Raw genomic sequence first — 20,246 nt, 5'->3', positions numbered from 1 at the left:
AACACCTGAAACAAAAAACATTTTGTAAGTACAACTCTTCTTAATTCTGATCTCTGCGCCGACATCCTTTCTACTTCCAACAGCTTAGAGAATGCCATCCTCTACAAACCGTCCGTGACGTACTTGACGCACTTCGTTCTGAGTAGCGATTATCAATCCCCAGGAGTTCCCAGGAATCGACAAAAGTAACCGACCTAGCGTCAGAAACCTGCTAAACAGAAAGGAGTACCCGCACGGCCCTTCGGTGACCCGGATGGAGAGGTTTCCTCGAAACGTTCAGTGTTATTACAAATCTCTTAGCCGTGGGACAGCACATAAAAACTCAAAAAGAAAGGATATAATTGTCCATAATGTTCATAGCATCAAAAAGCAAATATACAACTAATTTTTATTAGTCCTTGAACGAAGAAAGTATCGACTTCTTCCAGGTCGAGTTTGCTCTACAAACAATTGTTCAGCTGGCGCAACAGTATTCGATGAAGTGGACAACGAGTCAGACCTTGGGCTCTCTGCTACCGATGACTCCACATGTGGGTTTGGCAGTGACAAATCATTCCCCACAGGTTGAGCGTCGCTAAACGGCACAAAGTGCAAAGGAGTCTCAGTTTCTGTTGCCGAAATCCCAGTCCTCACCCAACCATCCGTTGGTAAGGGGATCGGTACCTTTTTCGTGTGGCTGGCGTGTACCCAGTTCTTCCGGCCCTCCAGTCGATCCGCAGTCCTCGTTGTCAACAAGACTTGAAAGGGTCCTACAAATCTTGGCTCCAAGTTACGTTTCCGACCGAAATTTCGGGTAACGACCCAGTCGCCTGGCCGGAGCTGGTGTCCAGGACCCTCTGTCTGCGCCGGTAGAGCTTCAAAGACCTGTTGATGGATTAACCGTAGTTTAGTGGTCAAATCATGCAGGTAATCAATTAACATTGGATACTCAAGACTATCAAAAGCCCTTGGCCTCGGGACCCCCCAAATATTCGCAGGGCGGCCGAACACAATCTCATATGGGCTAAGCCCTACTCGAGAGTGTACGGTCGCTCTGGTCGATAGGAGAGCCAGAGGCAAGGCATCAGGCCATGATAGACCAGTCGTAGCCTGTATCTTCGCGAGTTTTAGCTTCAGGGTACCATTGTACCCTTCAACCAAACCCGCTGCCTGTGGATGATTAGCACTATGGAATTTTTGACGAATTCCAAGGCCCTTGCACACACTCTGCATTACACTTCCCACAAACTCACTTCCATTATCCGACCATACAATCCGTGGCATTCCATACCGAGGAAAGTATTCCTTCAGCAGGATTTTTGCTGTGGACAGGGCAGTGTTATCCTTAAGAGGATAGGCCTCAATCCATCTGGAGAACGCACAAACCACAACCAAAACATACTTCAGGTTATTGCATCTCTCCATATGGATAAAGTCCAGCTGGATAACCTCAAAGGGACAAACAGGAGGAGCAAAATGACCAGGTGGAGTGGGAATGCCCTTGCCAGGATTGTGCATCAAACACACCATACAATTCTTAACCACTCTCTCGGCACATTTAGCAATACCCTCATTCCTCCATACGGGGAACAAAAACCTACATATTCCTTTCGCACTGATATGTGACAACCCATGAGCCATCGTCACAACAGCTAATACGTACGCATCTGGTAACATCCACCTCTGACATTCCGTCAGGTCAACCCAACATCCATGCATGTCCAACTTTCCCGTACTTTCTTTCCACTTAGTCTTTTCAGCTTTAGTAGCTTCGTTCTGAATTGCTTTCACACTCTCAATAGTATTTTCACACATACCAGTCTCCGTCGGCCACCTCACTGAACTCGTGACATACATTCGGGTCGCAAGATCCTTAGCCGTTTCCTTAGCAATCTCATCCGCAAACGCATTACCACGACCAACATCATCCGTCACTTTCCGATGTGCACTACATTTAACAATCGCCACTTGTTTAGGCAATGTAAGTGCATCCAAAAGGTCATTCACGAGCTGCCCATGCTGAATCTTCGTACCATGCGATGTCATAAATCCTCTTTCTCTCCACAGTCTTCCAAAGTTATGCGCAACACCGAATGCGTACTGACTGTCGGTAAACACATTCACTCGCTTTCCTTTAGACAAAACACACGCTCTTGTCAATGCAATCAACTCTGCAGCTTGTGCTGAATTCTGATTCAATCTCGCAGTTTCCACAACCGTGCTCAACGTCACTACAGCATACGCAGTCGTCACATCGCCATTCGGCAATTTAAAGCACGAGCCATCCACATACAAAGTACCATCTGGATCTGTCAAGGGAGTGTTTTTCAGGTCCACACGACCTTTTGTTTCTTCCTCAGTTCGTAAATAACAATCATGTGGTGGCACATCATCTGATTCCATATTAATCGGCAACAATGTCGCCGGATTCAGTACATTACAACGTTTGATCTGTATATGACTTGCCAAAAGGGTCAGCTCGTACCCAGACAACCTTGCACTCGTCAGATGTTGAGTCTTTGTCCGATTCAAAAGAGTATCAACTGCATGCGGAACCATCACCATGAGCATATTATCCATAACAAGACCTGCGGACTGCCGAATAGACGCTGCTGCTGCCGCTGTCGCCCTCAAGCAACTTGGCAACGCTCTAGCTACCGGGTCTAAGGTCGAGGAAAAATATGCACACGGGCGCTGCTTGCCACCAAATTGTTGCGTTAAAACACTCAACGCACAACCTTCCCTCTCGTGAACGTATAATGTGAATGGCTTGCTGTAATCAGGAGTACCTAACACGGGAGCCGAACACAGTGCATCACGTAGTTCAGAAAAACTTTTCTGACATTCCTCCGTCCATGGCAAAGGAGTCAAAACGTCCTTGCACGTGAGAGCTATCAATGGCTTCGCTAACAGTGAAAAATTCGGAATCCACTGTCTGCAGTATGACGTGATACCTAAAAAGGCACGCACATCTCTCTGGGTCGTCGGCACAGTCATTCGAGCAATTGCTGCGATTCTTTTAGGGGTCAACCTTCTTCCCGCCTTTGACAATAAGTGACCTAAGTAGGTAACTTCTTGACAACAATATTGCAATTTAGAAGGTGACACTTTGTGGTGTAAGTCACAGTGATGCTGTAACAGTGACACAGTAGCAGTCTTGCAAACTTGTTCAGTATCTGCAGCTACCAACAGATCGTCGACGTACTGAATCAAAGCCGCACCAGTCGGCAGCACAAATGCATCTAGTTGACTCTTAAGAGCTTGGCTGTATATCGATGGGCTCTCACAGTAACCTTGAGGTGCGCGTTTGAACCGGAAACTGCGACCTCCTAACGAAAATCCGAACAAATCACGACTTTCCTCAGCAATCGGAATGCTAAAGAACGCATTCTTCAGATCGATTACCGAGAACCATGATGCAGAGGCTGGAATCAGAGTCAGTAAAGCTGTAATGTCTGGAACCACAGGAAACTGCGGGACAACAATCTTATTTACTTCCCGTAAGTAAATAACTAGACGGTACACAGGAGGCTTGGACGGATCAGTTCGTTTCAGAATAGGCAACACAGGACTATTACACACGTTACCTCGTGTCTCCTCGATAACATCTTTACCGATCAGATCATAAATGATCGCTAATAGTGCCCGTTCACCATCAAGGGAAATACGATACTGGGGTATGCGTGGTAAGCGCGCATCAACTTTCAATTGAACAACATAAGGTGGGATATCCAGCAGGCCCACATCATTGGGACCTGTCGCCCACAAAGAAACCGGAAGAGAACTCAATTCCGGTGGGAGCTTATCGATCGATAGATACATAGGGGAAATCACATTCTCACCCAATGTAAGCTCCACGCCCGTAGGAGAGCAGTACAAAGTCGCATGTAACCTCTTTAACAAATCCAAGCCCAAAAGATTCTCACCACAACCAGTAGTCAAAATCAAAGGAGCTTCTAACTCATGAGACCCAATCGTAAGGGGCAAGGGGCTAGAAACTGGATTGCTAACGGGGGCGCTAGAGAATCCAACGGAAACATTCGTTAAGCCAGACAAAGGCGCGCCAGGGAGTTTCGAATGCATAATGGAACTTTTTGCTGCACCAGTGTCCAACAGAAAAGGCTCAACGACGCCCAATGTGGCTACTTCAACATAAGGCCCTCTCTGATCAACCGGAACTGATACTTCTCCCTTCCTTTGTCTATGGCTGTCCTAGTAGATACCATCCGTATCAACATCACGCTCGACGTAACAGTCATCCACATAATACTGTGCAGATCTACCGGACGATGGTTCGCGTCGATCGAAACAATTCTGCGAGTCTGAGGAAGTGGCAAAACGCTCGGCCTGATTCTGAATAACTCCACGACCTCTACCACGTGAAGCTTGTTGAGGACCACCACGACCTCCTCGAGCTGACACACCATTATTCCTATCACGGAGAACCGGACAATTAAACTTCAAATGGCCCTCCCCTCGACAATACGCACATTGATTATATCCCAACACAAAACGAGGTGCAGGAGAGTCATTTCGCGTCTGTGATCTGGAGAACTGTGATTGCGATCGATTTGGCTGTTGCGAATCACTGAAATTCGAGCGCGGAGGATACGCTTGCTGCAATAAGACCTTAGTTTTAAGATCCTTTGTTTTCTTATCTGCACGGTCACTTTCCTCCTTTTCCCTATTTTCGTAATATTGGGCCGTAGCCAATATTTGAGCAGTGGTAGAAACAGCCCACGAACTCTCAGAATTTTTCAACTTATTGCTAAGTTCGGGCAACAAGTTCGATACAAACTTATCAACAAACAGCCGCTGACCACCCTCTGAACCCATGTCCTGGCCACTATGATCAACAAATGCTTCCTCGAATCTCGTAAAGAAATCGGAAACGCTTTCATCCCTCTTTTGCTTGCACGCGGACAACTTGTCCCAATTGACGCGCATCGCCGGCATAAGCGTTTTCATAAGGGTAATTATCCTCTGGGGCAAATCCACAATAAGCTGCTCAGGCTTAGCCCCACCGACTTGCTGAGCGTCTGCCGCCGTAAGGGCAGCCCAGTCACCGCCTAACTCGGCCGCGTGATTCTCGTGACGAATTTTCGCCCAAATCGGCTGGGGCACTACATTGCCAAACAACATGTCAATATCAGCAAGGTTCATAACAGTAGCATCCACCAATTGGGACAGCTCCTTATAATAACCTGCTGGATTTTTACGGGGATCAGGCAAAGTTTGCTTCACCTGTAAGACTTCCGATCGTTTCCAAGGGAGGTGTATCCACACTCTCTGAAAATGGCCTGGGACAGCAGGGTTAGCATTAGGATCACCTGGCATCCATACTGGGGGAACTTCCCGCATCGGATATTGACCAGGTTTTGCCATCCACTCTGCGGTCTCTTCCTTAAACAATGCTCGAGGTTGCACTGTACATCGAAATGATAACAAACGTTCTAGAGCTTCTCGAACCTTGTCACCTACGACCACACCAGTTGTGAACTGATGCTGGAGCTCAGAAACCTCAGACGGTACATTATCTACCACATCATGATCCCACTCCTCCTTCAACGATTTACACAATTCCTCAAACACGAATCGTTGAGTGGGCGCATTAAACTGAGAAAATGTTTCAAACACTACACGTGAAGTGTATTTAACAGGATTACGAATCCATTTACGTGCCATTTTTACCAGCGATTCACGTTCCCTACCATCAGGAAGCTGGCTGCGCCTCTGAGCGACATCTGAAAGAGTCGAGCCGAGTATTGGCCCAAAAAGCGGGGAATAAAGAGTAGCAACAGCAGTCAGGAGACGACTACGAACAGAAGGAGAAGAGGAAGAAGATGCAGGCGCAGCAACAGTAGGGGTGGAGGCAGTAGAAGTAGACGCGGCACCAGGAGTAGCGGGAACGACAGACTGAGGAGGGACTTGAAAAGGCGCAGTAGGAAGAGAAGCCGGTAAAAGAGGATGAACGATCTGCGGCACAAGGGGATTCGGGAGAGTGGGAGGAATGGCGGGCTGACCAGCAGCCGCCAAAACAGCAGATGGAGGAAGAGGTAGAATCACAGGGCCCACAGCATCGGGAGCATAGGGAGGTGGTGATTTCAACAGATAAGACAATAGCGAATCCTCTATCGCGTCTTCTCCCGACTTATCAACATTTGACGGTAGCACCGGATAACATTTATCCACCGCCATATGATGAAGTCGAGCACTAACTTCCTGCTCTTTCTCATCTTTGTCTCGCTGATACTGTTCAGCATTTCGCATCACCGTAATAACGCCTTCTCTTTTATTTTTCTTACTCTGTTTGATTTCTTTCTGCTTGGCCTCTTTCCGCCATAACCGGAAGGAATCAAACATGGCCGGCCTAGCCTTCTTTTTAAACAGTTTAGCTTCCAAATTATCTAAAACGGCAGTTTCGAAACTACCATGAGATGGCCAACTAAGAACACCATCATTTTTAGTGTAGCGGACCCAATATTCATTATACGCGATAGGACCCACACCATGGCGACTATAGAGCTCGTAAATTGGAGTTCCAACCGGAGGTATCGGACATGAATCCTCCAGCCGGGAATCCATTCTGCAGCATTTGAGAAACCCAAACAAAGTACTATGGCTAGGCATCGCGCACACTAACAGAGTTTACAAACTTCAAGGGCTATCGAATTTATGATATCCTCTCAAAAAAATGCGAGACCCTCGGTTTTTGGCAATTGCAATCGTCAAATAAAACCCAACAACTAAGAACCACGAATGCTATGGTACCATGCAAACAACAAAGGAACACTGGGAGCGACCCACAAATACTTAACTGAGAGAACAATGGCGTCACCAGGAAGGCCCGTCTATCGTCTCGCCGTACAAAGGACTACGCCAGGCGCCAAAACAGGTCGACAGTCAGGGCATCAGTCCGTCGCAGCCGTCAGGAGGCGGGGATCTTCGCGGGAAAAGACGTCGGGCCACTTATTTCGACAACTGGATCGATGAAGCGGGGTGCACCTTCCCTCGGAGATTTCACACAAAGTTCCTCACGATCGTCGGGCTTTGGACCGGTACCGTTGATGTCGCCCCACGTTGGGCGCCAACTGAAGGACTGGGTTATTCTAAGACCCAGCGGTGCCAGGGAACAACACCTGAAACCTTCGTGGGTTACCTGTTCTGGCGTACCAAACACAGAGACACGGGACACTTCCAGCGACGTCAGAGATCAGCGTTTATTTACTGCAGGGATACAGAGGTCACAAGAAGTACACAACGTGTAGGTTCTCGGAGACTGCTTCGAGTTGCAAAAGTGGATCGCTCCTTTTATACACGTTTTTCCCATAGAACAGTATGGTGAACAAAGATTACAACTCAGTTCCCACAATAAACTTCAAAAGAGTCGCGTTCATGTTTCAGGAGGCCGGAACATAATTACAACAGTATTGCCAGTTCCCAACTGTAAAAACATATCTTCTCTGCAATAAAACACATTCCATCCTGACCGTAAACACATTAAGAGAAGGGACAAAAACAGATGCAAAGAAAGGACAAGGATGCACAAAAGATTAGAGAAGAGTGTTAGGAGTAATAAAGGGAACTTGATAACGGGATCAGAGACCCCGTGTCTAATGTATGCATGACTGAAACAATAGACCGGCACGGCAAGATGAGCCCTGAGCGGGGCCATCTGCCTTCGTCGTGTCATTTCCCTCGTCATAAAAGTCATACTCAAAGGAACACGTGTTCCTCGTGTAAGCTTGGGAGTCCCAGGGTCACGAAGCGGACAAAGTCCGTTCGCTGGCTACTTGAGGGCAAGAAACAAAATGGATGCCGTATCTAAAATGGAACCCGAGGGTTCAGATGAACAAACCCAAAAATAAGACGAACCATACGTGGTTGCGTAGCGAAACTGCGTACACCCACTATACTCGTCATTTGCGGTTCGTAGATACCCAACTCATCCATATTCGTCACCACTCAAAAGCGTCGTTCCGTCCCACACGGAACCTCACTATTTCAGAAGGAGGTTCTGTGGTACTGCGCACGGACCCTATGTACAAGTAACCATATAGTGTCTTGTGTCGTTAATGGTCAACTCCACTAGTTGTTTGGTCCTTGTATATCATCATTCCGAGACAGCGCTGACCAGAATTCTTTCCTTTTTACAGTGCCCTGGTGACAACATCATTTGAGTTATTTGGAGTAGGTTGTGCACCCTCACATTGTGCTTAATCACCCTTATCCGCCTGCTGTGCCAAGCCTGGTGTTCTCCACACTTTGTTCTTTTGCACTTGGCTGGGCTACTATTCTTACGGATTGATGCATGGGCAGACTCAAGTCAATGTCGCATCTGCCCCGCTCGACCAAACTTCGCATTGTGAAGAATTCCAAGGTTTTTTCTGCCTTTTCGCAGTTGGAGGACTCCCTTACCCCATCGGTCTCGGATACACCAATGGATCCTTCCAGAACTGCGCAGGACACTTCTAAATCCAATACGAAACGGCTTAAGTCAAATTCTCTCTCACCTCCAAAGCATCCAGGGCCAGTATCCATGGAATTATTGCTAGAAGAAATAAGATCCTTGCGTCCTTTTATGGAAGAGACTAACCTCAAGCTTCAGGTCCTTACAGATAACTGGTCACAAATGGAAACAAGGGTTACTTCAATCGAAAATTCTGTTCAGTCATTTCAAGAGACCTCCTCTGTTGTCTCAGCCTTGAAATCTCAAGTCTCGGACCTACAGCAACATGTGGAGCAGTTGGAAAACAGGAATAGGCGCAATAATCTTCGTATTTACGGCCTAGTTGAAGGAACAGAGGGGTCTGACCCAATCGCTTTCTTCAAGTCGTTCCTCCCCAAGATCCTGCACTTGCCACAAGACAAACCCCTCAACATCCAGCGTGCTCATCGACTGGGTCGGCCGCCCTCCTCTGCTTCCTCTTCACAAAAACCTAGAGGGGTCATCCTTTATTTCCTGGAATACACAGATCTCCTGATGGTTTTGACAGCGGCCAAGTCCCTTCCACATCTCACTTGGTCTGGTTCGTCCCTGTTCTTCGCCCAGGACTATGCCAAGGCTACTGCTAATCGCCGCAAGGCTTTCCTAGGATTCCGAAATGATCTACGGGCGATGGGAGCGCGATATGGCCTCTACCACCCTTGTCTCTTTAAAGTAACCTATAACAATCATACCACCACTTACGAGGATCCAGTGCGCTTGCAAAGCTTCATCAACGCGCACAGATCATCTGCTATGGACGCCTCCGGTCCATCCTCCTCTGCTCCTGGTTGACTACTGATCCTCTGATTTTGTTGATTTCCTTGCTGTGATTACTTCTGAGTTTTCCTAATCTCCGGATGTTCACTATGCTAGTCCTCAATATGTATGCTTAGTGGTTTGCCTGTTGCTTTCGATGTTTCTTATGGTCTCATTGTATTTTCCTAATTTGCCTTATTCCTTCCTTCTCCATTTGTTCTACAGGTAACTTTGTTTTCGTGTTCTGATGATGTCTCACGGTCCTTGCCTCGTTGCTCCTGGATGTGTCGCCTCACCCAACTGGCTCCTTCCCTCCTCCACCCTATCTCGCACGCTTCCTTAGTAGGTATGTTCCTTCTCTATTTCCTCGTTTGTCTCCCCTGTTCATCCGCTGCTCCTTCCTCCGACTCCTCCCCTCCTCCCTTCTCACCTCTAGTTGGATTTTTCTGCCTTTGTAAGAGTTACATTTCCTGTTTTTCTCTATGCATTTGTTTCTCATCCTCTCCTTCTTTTTTAACTCTCTATCTCACTTTGGATACAACTGTCTTTTATTCTCATTTCCTTACTACTGCTCTTGTTTTTACTTACCTATTCCTTTTCTTTTATTTTAGTATTTCTCCACTGATCCTCTTCTTTTCTTATCTTCACTCCTTTTCAGGAATCTTTCCTTCTCTAATCTTGTTTTCCATACTGTTTTTGCCTAAGTTATCGATATGTCATTGAATTTATTGTCATGGAATGTGAAGGGTATCAACTCTCCGATTAAGCGTCAACGGATTTTGTCACACTTAGCTAAACTAAATGTTGATATTGCATTTCTTCAGGAAACGCATTTAACTGATGTCGAATCTGTTAAGCTTAAACGTGGTTGGGTGGGTAAACTTTTTTACTCTCAGGGTGATGGCAAACGAAATGGAGTAGCAATTTTGTGTCGCAAGTCTCTTCCCTTTCAGGTCCTTACCCATGAATCAGATGCTTCTGGTCGGTGGGTTTATGCTAAGTTATTGCTAAGAGGTGTTCCAATTTCTTTGCTCAACGTCTACGGCCCAACCACGGGTGAACCTTCTTTTTGGGCTGTTTTTTCTCCACTCTTAACCAAATTTATGGATCACAATTTTGTTCTGGCGGGGGATTTTAATCAGCCACTAGATCCCTTCGTTGACAGGTCGTCCAAGGCTCCATACATTCCCAACAGACCTCATAAGTTGTTCAGTCATGCCATATCGCAGCATAAGTTAATAGATTCTAGGCGCCTGTGCAATCCAAATTTACGGGAGTACACTTTTTACTCTCCCTGTCATCACTCCCAATCACGACTCGATTATATCTTTGTCTCCCACAATCTTGCCCAATCACTTCTACATTCTGAGATAGGCCCTATTTTACTTTCTGATCATGCTCCCGTTCTCACAAGTGTTGATGTATTCCCTAAACCTACTGGCCCTAGAAGATGGCGGTTCAACAACTCTCTCCTTGCCGATCCCAAGTTTACAAGTACTTTCTCCTCATTTTTTGATGAATTTTTTCAGATTAATGACGATGCCACTCTCCCTGCTCATATTATTTGGGACGCTTTTAAAGCAGCTGCACGTGACTTTATTATTAGTTACGTTGCGGACAAACGCAAAACTGCACGAAGGTTCACCAAAAATCTCCTTTCTGACATTAAGAAATTGGAACATGCATATTTCACCTCTCACTCTGCTGATAGTTTGACTGCCCTTGTTGCTGCAAAAATGAAATTTAATGAGAAATCTTCGGAGGACGCCTCCCTGTACTTGCTGAAATCTACTGCTAAGTTTTATGGGGGTAGGAACAAAGCAGGAAAGCTTTTAGCTAATTATTTGAAAATTAAGCATAATAAGTTAAATATTGAATCTGTGTATGACTCTGAAGGTGCCTTGAAGCATACGGATGTTGATATTCTTGCAGAATTTTCAAGTTTTTATGAAACTTTGTACACATCTGAAACTCAAACCTCTCCCAACTCTCTTGCACATTACTTTTCCACTATTCACACACCATCTAATTTTCCCCCTGATCTTTCCTCTTTAGAGTCTGACGTTACACAAAAGGAATTACTCACTGCATTACAACACCTCAAACCCAACAAAGCTCCCGGCCCTGACGGTTTCACCGTCGAATTTTACATTCACTTTTCTAAATTATTGATTCCTCGACTGCACTCCCTTCTTCACACTTTTATTGCTCAAGGTGCCTCTTCGGGGACGTTTTCCGATGCCCATATTTGTCTGATACCTAAACCTGGGAAAGATGTCAAACACTGCAAAAATTACAGGCCCATATCTTTAGTCAATATTGACTATAAACTCTTCGCTAAAGCATTGGCGATCCGACTGGATCATCTTCTCCCCGACCTTCTTGGTGAAGAACAATCCGGGTTTGTCAAGGGTCGGTATATCACGGATAATACTAGACTTCTATTTAACGTCCTGTCGAAATCCTCCCGTTGTCAACACTCGCTCGCAGCAATCGCCCTTGACGCTGAAAAGGCGTTTGATCGGGTTGAATGGCGCTATCTCTTCCATACTCTTACTTGGTTCGGTTTTGGTCCTAGATTTATCTCTTTAGTTTCCCTGCTATATTCACACCCTAGAGCTGCAATCTTTGCAAATGGTCAACTCTCCTCTTATTTCGATTTAGGCCGTGGTGTTCGCCAGGGTTGCCCTCTGTCTCCCTTTCTCTTCAATCTCGCTCTAGAGCCTTTTCTTTCCAGGCTGCGTCAGAATCCCGCCATTCACGGCTTCCAGATTGCAGATTCCCACATCAAACTTGCTGCCTATGCAGACGATATTTTACTTTTTCTTTCCAACCCTGCAGAATCTATTCCTGCCTTTCTGAATGAAGTCCGTAACTACTCCTCTATCTCTGGTTATAAACTTAATCACGACAAATGCGAGATCCTTCCCCTGACCAAGTTCACTTTCAAACAAGACTTTCATGACTCCCAGTTCACTTGGCGTCCCTCCCATATTAAATATTTGGGTTTATATATTACCTCCTCCATTCCAGCCACTGTCTCTTTATGCATGTCCAAATGTGCGCAAAAGATCGCTGATCTCACTATAAGATGGCCTCCTCTATACCTTTCCTGGTGGGGTCGTCTCGACACCATTAAAATGATGATTTCCCCTATTGTTCTTTATACACTTTCCAATATTCCTGTACCTATTCCCGCGAAATTCTTTACAAAAATCAACTCAATGCTATCTTCATTTTTGTGGAACTCCAAAAAACCTAGAATGTCTCTTGCCAGGCTTATATGTCCTGACTCTGAGGGTGGTGTTAATTTTTCTGATTTCCCTGCGTACCAGAGGGCCTTTTTATTACGTCAAGCCTCCCTTTGGCTTCAAGATTCCACTTCCCCTTGCCCTCTATGGGTTAAAGTTGAACGCGCTCTCCTCTCTCCGTTTTCTTTTGCAGAGTATCTGGCTTTTTCTCGTAAACCCTCTTTGCTTCCTACTTCTATCCACAAACATACTCTCAAGATTTTATTATCTGCTGCCCCTGGTCCACCTCTAACCGTCGCTGATTTCCTTTCTTCCACTTTTTGGCATAATAAATATCTCTTAATTGGTCTTAAGCCCTTTTATTGGAAATCTTGGAGGACTCGAGGATTGATTTGGATCTCGCAAATCTTTTCTGGTTCCACTTTCCTTTCTTTTCCTGATCTCCGTTCTTCCTTCGGCTTACCTTTATCTTTTCTCCCCAAATATCTTCTACTTAAGGCTGCGGTTCTGGCGGTCCATGAACGACTCTCGGTTTCTTCTCCTTCCCCTGTCTCGCACACCCTTATCTCTCGCCTTCACTCTCTCCTGCGTACCACACCTACAGCGTCTCTTCTTTATAAATACCTCCACACTCATGACCTGCCCAGACCCAAATCCAAGGTTGAATCTCAATGGGAAGCTGATCTTGAAATAGTTTGGCCGGTATCCTTATGGGACAAAATTTGGATAAAATTACGTAAAACCTCCAGAGCCGCTTCCTTGACACAATCCTTATTTTTTATTTATAACAGACTTCTTCACACTCCTGCTACGCTTCACAAACGATTCCCCAATACCTCACACAATTGTTGGTCATGTGACTCTCCTAATGCTACCCTGCTCCACATGCTCTTTCTTTGCAAACATGTGCATGCTTTCTGGCTACAGGTGTGGGCTCAAATTAATGTTATCTTCTATACCTGTATCCCTTTTTTCTATTACTCAGCTTTTTTTGGGCAGTTTATCTCCTAGTTGTGATGATGTAGATATGTATGTTCGCATTATTGATTTATTACTAGCCACTGCTTTTCAACAGATTACTGTTAACTGGAAAAATACGTCTAATATTTCCTTCAAAGCGTGGTGGTTCAATGTTTGTTATAATCATAGACTTGACAATGCCTTTGTTTTTCCTATTCAAGTAGCAGCTAAGCGTGCGGAGCTCTGGCTCCCCATTACGTTATACTTAGACAACTGTGTTGCTCGTTCCTCTCGTCCATCACCTGACCAACAAGAAGTTTCCAAACCCCCATGATGCCCTTCCTAAGTCCATAATTCTCTATACATATTGCTTGTTTTTCACTTCTTTTGTACTTAGCTGTCTAGGTTATGATTAATGTAATTTTTATTTCGCTTTCTTTCAATTGCCCATGATTACTGTTTGGCTGTACATTCCCTCTTGCATATTGTATTCAGCACCCCCACTCCCTCCCCTCCCTTCCCCTTTCCTCCTTTCCCCCCTTTTTTCCAGCGGATACTTGTTGTACTGCATTCTCATTTTTCATTACCTAATAAAATTCTTTTAAACTTAAAAAAAAAAAAAAAATCTTAATAATACTTCCAAAAATGTTAATGTTTTAAAACAATATCCTCGCTATTATGCAAGTTATTTCCTGATTAATAAAAATCAAATCCTAACTTATCTCGCCATAATTCCAAAGTATTCGGAAACAAGTACATGCTTTCTCTCTAGTTCACAATGACGCGTCCAGCACCAATACAGCGCAAATGCTTATCTTTGCAATAAAATATTTATAATGCTGTCCAAAAATGTAGCTATTTTAAATCTCGCTGTTATGCGAGTTGTTTCCTTATTAATAGAAATCGAATCTTGTATTATCCCGCCATATTTCCAAAGTGTTAGGGGGCAAGCACTACAATATTATAAAACCAAACAATTACTTATCGCTAACTTGAAAGGCACGACCCCATGATAAATTGATTTTGCTATATTTTTGTTAATAGATTAATCACATCATCACCAAATAACTGGACATTGTTAAATGCACTGTAGGAAAGTGTACTTAAAAAAGAACAATAGTTTGCCTTAGAAACCATAAGACCATAGGTGTTACGGAGTGACTGACGATATGGCCATCTCTACACATTCTACATTAAGTTAGACCTTTAGTAAAATTCCAATCAGTCCTACAAACAATAATAATCATAATTCAGACCACAGCACCAACAAACCATATTAAGAAATTAAAAAAAACTTTATCCTGAATCCAAAGTTCCCGTTTGTGTGTCACGCTTTGTTATAATACTCCCTCTCTTAGACTATTATTCTAGGAAGTAATGGAGCCCAGTATCACTGTTCAATCCTAGATCAACCGCTCTACTATATTATGTTTTTTATGTAGAATACGTTAATTGTGTGGAGAAGAAGCAATTCCTTTAAGACTGAGAAGGACGTATAAAAAGAACATATATAGTTTCCAGCATTTGGCATCTACATCGATGTTTTGAAATTTAGGAGGTACTTTATAATTGATTATCTTTCATTTAGGGCCAAGTTATATCTCTGAGGATATATTGTCAACAATGGTAGTAGTGGGATTGCTGAAACAATTACACGCGGCAACTGAATTATGGATTTGTTTTAAAGAGATGCCTTAGAAACAAGGTTTTAGAACAGGGCCTGAGTTTGTGACATATATTAGGTTCAAAGAGAAAAATTACAAGAAAATTAAGGGTAAAAAGACGTTTAGCATATTTCTAGCAATTCTTGTCATTCTTGTTTGGTCATTAGTGCCGAGTGCTGACATATGTGAAACTGAATATTGTAAAGACTTGACTAATACATGGGTGATTTAAGTAAGCTCAGAACAGGGGTATTTCTTTTGATCTGAGTAGATTGTTAAATAGGCAGGTTTTAGGATGAAATTGTGTTCTTTTGTGTATTTTAATTTTTCTTGAAGAAGCTAATAAGTATTGGATTGTGATATTATGTTTTTTTTCATTTCACAGCCCTGATGATGTCCCAAGGGGGACGAAACGCGTTGCTGTATAAGACTGTATAAAGCAACGTACTGGCTGTATAAGATTGTATAAAACAACTGGCTATGCTGAGCAATTGACATTACTTGTTGGAGCACGTCACACATAAAATACTTGAAAATAAAGAAGTGAAATGGAAGTTGGTCTCTGGATTGCATCATTTTGGACTACAATATTTGATTGTTGGATAGATGTAACTTTTCCGCTCCTTCTGTTTGATTTACATATCTTTGGGACATTAGTGGCTTGAACGGTGGGCCACTGGAAGTGGAGCGTCAGAATCTACAGATCAAAAAATATTGAAATACTTTTTGAAAAACTCAACAGTGCACACAAAGTAGTGACCCTCATCGTTACTGTTAATTGTCCTTATTTTTCCCAGCTCTAGAGCATTTCTTCTCCACCATGATTTAGAGTGTGATTCTGTGCCCAGTGTTCACATACAGAATCTCAGAGAAGAAGATGGTGCATCATATGAAGTAAATTTGTTAATATTGAAAAAGTCGATGTCAATGTGAATAATGATACCTTTGCATACAGAAAGAAAATTGCATCTTTATTGACAAAGTCACTCGTTTTAAACTCCACATAAACCAACCCATACTCAGAAATACATAGTTAGGCAGTCCCTGAGGCCCGGGCCTCAGGTCACTGATTGACATTTCTCAGGTGGGGTAGCATGTAGCCAGCAGACAAATGCGCGAACAGGAAATCCAGATCAGACTCACAGATAGGCTCAGCGACACCACAATCTCCATTAAGATAAACAGAGATGTTTATATGATGTGCATACATGCACACCGTCAGCCAAGCGTGAGTCCACACACACCATTAGCCAAGTGCAAGTCCACACACACTGCCAGTAAAATGCCAGCCACAGGTCTGTACATGCAGACCGTCAACCAAACTCCAGTACACACACACACTAACTCTCCCTGGTTTCTAGTAGATTTCTGCCCCTGTGTCAAGAATTCCTGTCATGCGAGGGGAGGAAAACGGTAACCAGCGAAAACGGACTACATCTCCCAGGATGCTTTGCGGTTGAGAGGTTATGTAAACAGGAGAACTGTTACATAACTCAAGGAAAACACGCCCTTATGTAAACAGGAGAGCTGTTACATAACTCAAGGAAAACACGCCCTTATGTAAACAGGAGAGCTGTTACATCACTCAAGGAAAACACGCCCTATAAAGGGAGGAACTGGGAGGTACAACGCTGTCGGATATTGTGTTTACACCGACGTACCTGCTTAGTGAAGAGCAGTGTTCCGGAGTGGTGCTCCAGTAAGGCAAGAACGGAGGTAGGTCGAGTCGTTACTCCCTGGGCCGTGTCTTGCCCCATCGTCACCTGTGAAGGACCCGGAAGCTCTACTGGTCAACCTTTGAGCTTCGCTTTTTGACTCGGCAGAGTCAAGGCGCAGTGGCGCTTTTGCTGGTTAGAGTCGTAACTCCCAGCCCGACCAGAGATACAGGGACTGCCAGCTGTAACGCACACCAGGAGGTGTTTGCCGCGTTACAGACTCGGAAGTCCACAGGATCGATCGAGCGGCTGCTCTCGGTTCAGTCTTCTTGCTTTTGAGTGGGGTATCGGTGACGCATCACCAGGAGGTGACTCCGCGTCCCGGTGCAGTCTGAGGAAGAGGTTGAGCGGCTGCTCCCTTCAGGTAGAGACCCCGGCTGGGTGTTTCCCTGACTCCTCGATTCTCCCCAACACTCTTCGTGCCCCTCACAGCCTACCGATTGGCATTGTCGGCCATTTCATTTCTGCCCTCTGTTGGCATACGCCGGGATCGGCGTATATGCAGAGGACGGTTAGGACCATCTGTGCTGTGGGCTGGTAACGTACTTAGCCTGGAGGATTCCAGTGACTATAACTTTTGTTTATTCTTTGTATTAGTTTTGCCTTCATTAAAATAACTAACCCTTCACAAGTGGTTGCGTCCTCATTATCGTGTCTGTTAAACGATCCTGAGACGTTCAGGGCGTTACACCCTGTTTGGGGGCTGATGAGACAAAAAATATCACTGAAACAGCCAAAATGTATGCCTAAAAAAAAGGGGAGTGAACCTTGCCTATGGGGCTTCTCCCTTACATGCCCATAAACATATTCCTGGTGCCTAGCAGGCTTTCTGCCCCCTCATCCACCAGGGCGGCAGACAAGGGGCTATTGCCACAATATGCCTTCCGAGGGTGGGGGGCAGAAAGACTTTTTGTGGGGGTGGGGTTGGGGCATTAGCATGCCTATTCTGGGCAGCCCCCAACCATATGAAATGAAAAGAAATGAAAAGTAAATTTATATAGCGCGGTTGCTGCCCAGAGGCGTCCAAGCGCTAGAGGCCAGAGTGAGTTGCTTGCCAGAGGAAGGAAAAAGAATAGCAGGAAGTTAATGAGGGGCATTAAACAAAAAAGTCTTCAGCTGTTTTCGAAAAGAGAAGAGGTTGGAATTGGACCTAAGATAAAAAGGGAGTGAATTCCATATCTTGGCGGCATTGTAGGCGAACGTCCTGCCGCCAGCTCTTACCTTTTTTATTCTGGGGACTGTAGCCATACATGCCTAGCTAGAGCGGAGGTCCCTGCTGGGGTGGTACTGTTTAACTAGGTCCCGTACAATCATCGGTCCTGTGTCCCAAAAGGCCTGGTGAGAAATACACATGGCCTTGAAGGTGATTCTTTGTCGCACTGGAAGCCAATGCAGCCTGCTCAGTCCAGGTTTGGCTGACTGTCTGCGCGGCAGCTGGAGAAGTGTGCGAGCCGCACAATTCTGGACTATCTGTAGTTTGCGCAAGGTGTATTCCGGGGCCCCGAGATAAAGGACATTATTAAAGTCCAAACAGGACTGAATCAAGCCTTGAATGGCCACCTGCTTTGCCTCCACAGGTAGAAGAGGGAGGACTTTCTTCAACATCCTAAGAAGTCCAAAGCAGGTAGCCGAGAGTTTAGTAGCCTGGGTGTTAAATGAGAGGGTTTTGTCAAGCCAGGCCCCAAGGCTCTTAATATTGTCCTTGGGTATAGGGGGAGTACCTAAACAAGAGGGCCACAAGGAGCTGAAAAAGGTGGGATTTGTGGGACCCAGGAGCATCAGCTCAGTTTTGTCCCCATTAAGCTTAAGGGAGGAGGAAGTCATCCATCCCTTTACCTCCTCTAAGCATTTTGTTAGCCCACCTGAAGATGACAGGGCAGCCTCCTGCGCCAAGGAGACCACTAGCTGGGTGTCGTCCGCGTAGCAAATTATTTTAACCCCAAACGGACGGACAATCTCGGCCAGTGGTCTCATGTAGATGTTAAAATGCGCGGGGCTTAAGGAGGAGCCCTGTGGGACTCCGCACCTCAAAGGTCTGCTCGTGGATACTGTATCTCCATCAGAGACCTGGAAGGATCTGTCACTCAAAAAGGATTTGAGCCATAGCCATGCTCCATCAACTATTCCGACACTCGAGAGGCGGCTCAGCAAGGTGTCAGGGCTGACCGTATCGAATGCCGCACTTAGATCAAGGAGGATCACTGCCACTGCTCCCCCTTGATCCAAGATTTTTCTGGATTCCTCAGTAACTGCCAGTAGGGCCGTCTCTGTTCCATGTCTGGGTCTGAAACCCGTCTGGGTGGCGTCTAACAGCTGGTTATTCTCGAGAAAATTCACCAGATGGAGGCTGATGTGTCTCTCGAGAATTTTGCTCACCCATGGGAGTAGAGAAATCGGCCGGTAGTTACTGAAATCAGTAGGGTCAAGATTCGTTTTTTTTAGCAGGGCCCGAACCATGGCCCGCTTCCAGGCAGGAGGAACAGTACCAGAGATGATGGAGGCATTCAGGAGGTCCATGATGGTCGGTAGGGTAACCTGAGATGCCAACATCATGACTTCTGGAGGTGCTGGATCACACGGAGACCCAGATTTTACCTTGCGGGCTATGGAATCCAAAGATTCAGGGTCTAGTGGTGGAAAGTGATTCAATGTTATCAAGGATTGAGATGGAGTATCCCCCAAATTTGTCTGGCCCTGAGCTATGGAAGCCATTGCTGTAGAGGGGAAAGATGAATAGATTGTATTAACTTTCTGGTGGAAAAATTCTGCCAAGTCATTGCAGTGGGCTGTTGTTATGTCCTGATGCATGCTAGAGGAGGGAAGTTTAGTAAGATTTTTCAATATTTGAAAAATTTCCTTAGGCTTGGACTTGGCTTGTATGATTTTATCAGAGAAGTATACAGATTGGGCAACTTTAACCTCGGTTTTGTAGATTTTAATTGCCTCTCTATATCGGGCTTTTTCCTCCAAGGAGTAGTCTAAACGCCACCGTCTTTCTATTTTCCTGCATTGGCGTTTCTTTTCCCTAAGCGCCTCTGAAAACCAGGGGGCCGTCTTATGAGAACGCTTCAACGTAATTTTACCCAAGGGGAGAGGGGCTTCAAGGGATTGTGTGATCCAGTCTTCATATTCCTGATTGGCCAAGCATGGGTCCTCATTGTAAGAGGGCTGGTCAATCACTAATCTACTTGCCCAGGCATCGACAGGTAGCCGCGCCCAAGATCTGGCATACCTTACAGTGGGTGTAGAGGGGAGTGGCTTGAATGTGGTCCAGGTAAAAGGCACAAGTAGATGGTCAGTCCAAGGGAGGGAAATAGGCAACCCGGCCACAAGGTCTGTACAGTTACTGAACACAGGGTCCAGTAAGTGGCCCTTGATGTGAGTAGGTGTTTCCACTCGTTGGACTAATTGTGGTGCAGCTAGATCGTCTACA

General features: G+C 45.2%; 1 long non-coding RNA gene across 1 annotated transcript in view; it reads left to right on the top strand.

The window, feature by feature from the left end:
- Positions 1 to 15,646, top strand: part of LOC146863460 (uncharacterized) — a 97,881-nt gene extending 82,235 nt beyond the window's left edge. The window contains exons 2-3 of the long non-coding RNA XR_014978259.1: positions 9,449 to 9,569; positions 15,484 to 15,646. This is a non-coding gene — a long non-coding RNA (uncharacterized LOC146863460). The remainder of the gene's footprint in view (positions 1 to 9,448; positions 9,570 to 15,483) is intronic.
- The last annotated feature ends 4,600 nt before the right edge of the window (positions 15,647 to 20,246 follow it).

This window comes from Triturus cristatus, chromosome 2_2, assembly GCF_964204655.1.
Source record: "Triturus cristatus chromosome 2_2, aTriCri1.1, whole genome shotgun sequence".
In the NCBI taxonomy this organism is placed as follows: Eukaryota; Metazoa; Chordata; class Amphibia; order Caudata; family Salamandridae; genus Triturus; species Triturus cristatus.
Note: the sequence above shows the minus strand (reverse complement) of the source record. Positions and strands in the feature narration are given on the sequence as shown.